The 3,688-nt window shown below is 40.5% G+C and overlaps 1 pseudogene; it reads left to right on the plus strand.

The window, feature by feature from the left end:
• Positions 1–416: 416 nt before the first annotated feature.
• LOC108296226 lies at positions 417–2,040 on the plus strand (annotated as a pseudogene).
• The last annotated feature ends 1,648 nt before the right edge of the window (positions 2,041–3,688 follow it).

Below are 3,688 nucleotides of genomic sequence, written 5' to 3' on the forward strand. Positions count from 1 at the left end.
TTGGCAAAAATACAGTGTTTTTGAACTCTCATAGGCTCCTTGTAAATTATGAAGTAGAAAATGGCCAGGAGACTAGATTCCAATAATTATAATCATCAGTTATTTTAAATTACCATCACTTATTTCACACAGAGGCATTCTCTGTGTGCTAAATTATATTTAAAATATTTTAAAATAATTATTTGGATAATTCAGAGCTGAAATAGTCTAGGCTGAACTATTTACCAAGCTAAAACACCTGTGCAAGCTTTAATTCAAAATATACTGAAACTTGACTTCATTTTTCACTCCACTGTGGAAGTCTTGTAATATAAAACAAGAACAGTACCTTCAGCAGGAGCCCATGCCCCCTTGGTCTGCGTCCTCTTGCTCTCTACTCTGTCCTGTGGCTACCCACTGCACTCTGAATGTCAACCATGACCCTGCCATACTCCAGCCATGTCTTCTAGGGGATCTCTGCTACCTTTCACCCAGGCCTCCCCACCATGGCCTCTGCCAGAGCCAGCTCCATGTGGGCCCATGTGGAAATGAGACCTCCAGATCCCATCTTGTGAGTCACCAAAGCCTTTAAGAGGAACATCAATAAGAAAAAGATGAGTCTAGGAGTTGGTACCTACTGGGATGATAAGAGACCCAGTTAGATTGCCATAAAAAATTTAGACAAGGAATACCTGCCCATTGTAGGACAAGCTGAATTTTGCAAGGCATCTGCAGAACTAGCCCTGGGTGAGAACAGCAAACTGTTGAAAATTGGCCACTTTGTCACTGTGCAGATCATTTCTGGAACTGGGGCCTTAAGAGTTGGAGCCAGTTTTGTGCAAAGATTTTTAAAGTTTTTGAAGACAGATGTCTTTCTGTCCAAACCACTTTGGGGAAATCACACACCTATCTTCAGGGTTGCTGGCATACAGCTACAAGGTTATCAGTATAATGACCCCAAGACTTGCAGTTTTGACTTCACAAGTGCTATGGAGGACATTTCAAAAATACCAGGGCAAAGTGCTCTTCTCCTGCATGCCTGGGACCCTCATGCAAAGCAGTGGAAGAAAATAGTAACAGTGGCAAAGAAAAAGAATCTCTACATTCTTTGAATATGGTCTACCAAGGCTTTGCCAGTGGTGATGGTAACGAGGATGCGTGAGCTGTGTGCTACTTCATTGAACAGGGTATTAACGTTTGTCTCTCCGATCATACTCCAAGAACGTGGGTTTTATATGGTCAGCATGTGGGAGCCTTCACTGTGCAAAGACAGTGAATGAAACCAAAAGAGTAGAGTCACAGTTGAAGATCCTGATCTATCCTGTGTATTCCAATCCTTCTCTCAATGGGGCCTGTATTGCCTCTACCATTCTGAACATCCTGGGTTCGCAAAAATAATGGTTGCAAGAAGTGAAAATCATGGCCAACTGCATTGTTATCATGCAGATTCAGCTGATCTCCAACAGTAAGGATGGTTCCTTGCACATCTGACAACACATGACTGACTAAATTGGCATGCTTTGTTTCACAAGCCTAAAGCCTGAACAGGTGGAGAAGCTAACCAAGAAGTTCTCCATCTATATGGCATAGGATGGCTGCATCTCTGTGGCAGGGATCACCTCCAGCAACGTGAGTTATCTTGCCTATGCCATACACCAGGTCACCAAGTAATATCCCTGGTGTGAGGGAACAGATACAACTTTTCTGTTTTCAGCTGCTGCTACTGTGAGCTTCACATGGAGGATGAGTGAGGGTAGATGCTGGTAAGTAGATCATTTTTTTCAACCACAGTGCATAATACTGAGTGATTGAATGCACTTCTCAGAAAAGAACATGTAATGACATTGGGCAGAGGCATCTGTGACTGGTGTCTGGAACTAAGCCAAACTCTCCCCCATCTTTCTATCTTCAACTTTTCTCAAAGGGTTTACATGTGCAAGAAACTCATAGCACCAAGAAACCTGCTAATTATGCCCACTACAATATTTCAGAAGCTTTAACTGAAGCATCTTATGTTGTCAGGGTTCTTCATGAGAAATAGCACACATTAGAGGCTTTGAAAGACCTAGTTCTGTCATTAACAATTGGTCTCATGTTTGCCCTCCCATGATGGAGCAACCTTATCAACAGACCGTATTGCAGAAATTGTGTTTTATGGAAACCCATGAGTCTGCTGACACTGCAGCAAGGAAAATAAAAGATGCTCTTTCCTGTCTTATTTAAGAAAAAGAGAAGGCTCTGTCTTCTCCCTTTTCAACCTGTTCTTTTCCTTATGCACAAAGATTTTTAACTAACCTAGATTTTCATCCCATTCTACTGCTGGATTGACCATCTACCCTATATTAGTCTGTTTTCATGCTGGTAATAAAGAGATACTCAAGACTGGGTAATTTATAAAGGAAAGAGTTTAATTGACTCCCAGTTCAGCATGGCAGAGGAGGCCTCAGGAAACTTACAATCATGGTGGAAGGGGAAATAAACACATCCTTCTTCACATGGCAGCAGCAAGGAGAATTGCCGCTCAAAAGGAGCAAAAGCCTCTTTTAAACCATCATATCTCGTTAGAACTCACTCACTGTCATAAGAACAGCATGAGGGTAACCATCCTCATGATTCAATTTCCTTCTACCAGCTCCCTCCCATGACATGTGGGGATTATGGGAACTACAATTCAAGATGAGATTTGGGTGGGGACACAGCCAAACCATATCAAGCCCCATCCTACTTGGATTTATTTAAGAATAAAGAACATAATTTTCTACTGATGCCATAGCCTCATTTTTCTCAGCAAAGAATAGTGGAGAAGGTAACGGTACTTTATCTGAGCATCCTCTTCAACAATTGTGTAATTGTCTCCTGCTGGATGTTGCCTCTGCCCAGTTGGACCTCCTCTTTTCATTGAATATGGTTGTATAGTCTTTATTCTCACATCATGAGTCAAGTAATACAGGAAAGTACCAGGAAGAGGATATTCTAGGCTTTGTGTGCTGCTATCTGGGTTCAGGCTTCACCCTTTGGAAAGATAACCGCCACATGCTCTAATCATATTAGATTTATTGCAGCCTGGATTCTCTGTTACAATAAAATTACTGTAGACCCTCCCCCTAAAAAAGAACAAGATCAATTATGTAATTCCCCATCAAGTGATATGATATACTACAGCACTGGTGCAGTTAATAAAATTGTATCAAATCAATAATTTATTTCTGGTTAAACAAACTGTGGCATGACCATACCATAGAATACTATTCAGCAACAAAAGGGAATTAACTATTGTTATACTCAATAATTTGGATGGATCTCAAGAGCATTATGTTGAGTGAATAAAGCCTGTCAAAGAAGGATACATGCTGCATGGTTCCCTTTACATATCATTCTTGAAATTATAGAATTAAAAAAAAGGAAAGCAGATTAGTGGTTGCTAGATTTAAGATGGTGAGTTAAGAGGGAGGTGCAAGTAGCTATAAAGGGGTAACATAAGGAATCCCTGTGGCAATGAGACTCTTCTGTGTCCTGACTATTGTGGCTGTCACACAAAGAAACGTATGTGATAAAATTGTGTAGAATTAAATACACACACATATACACATTCACACACAAATGAGAACATGTAAAACTGGTGAATTCTAAATAAGATAGTTGAATCAATGTTAGTTTTCTGGCTTTGACATTTACTATAGTTATGAAAGATGTTATAACTGGGGGAAGC

Source organism: Cebus imitator, unplaced genomic scaffold, assembly GCF_001604975.1.
Source record: "Cebus imitator isolate Cc_AM_T3 unplaced genomic scaffold, Cebus_imitator-1.0 Scaffold692, whole genome shotgun sequence".
NCBI classification, from domain to species: domain Eukaryota; kingdom Metazoa; phylum Chordata; class Mammalia; order Primates; family Cebidae; genus Cebus; species Cebus imitator.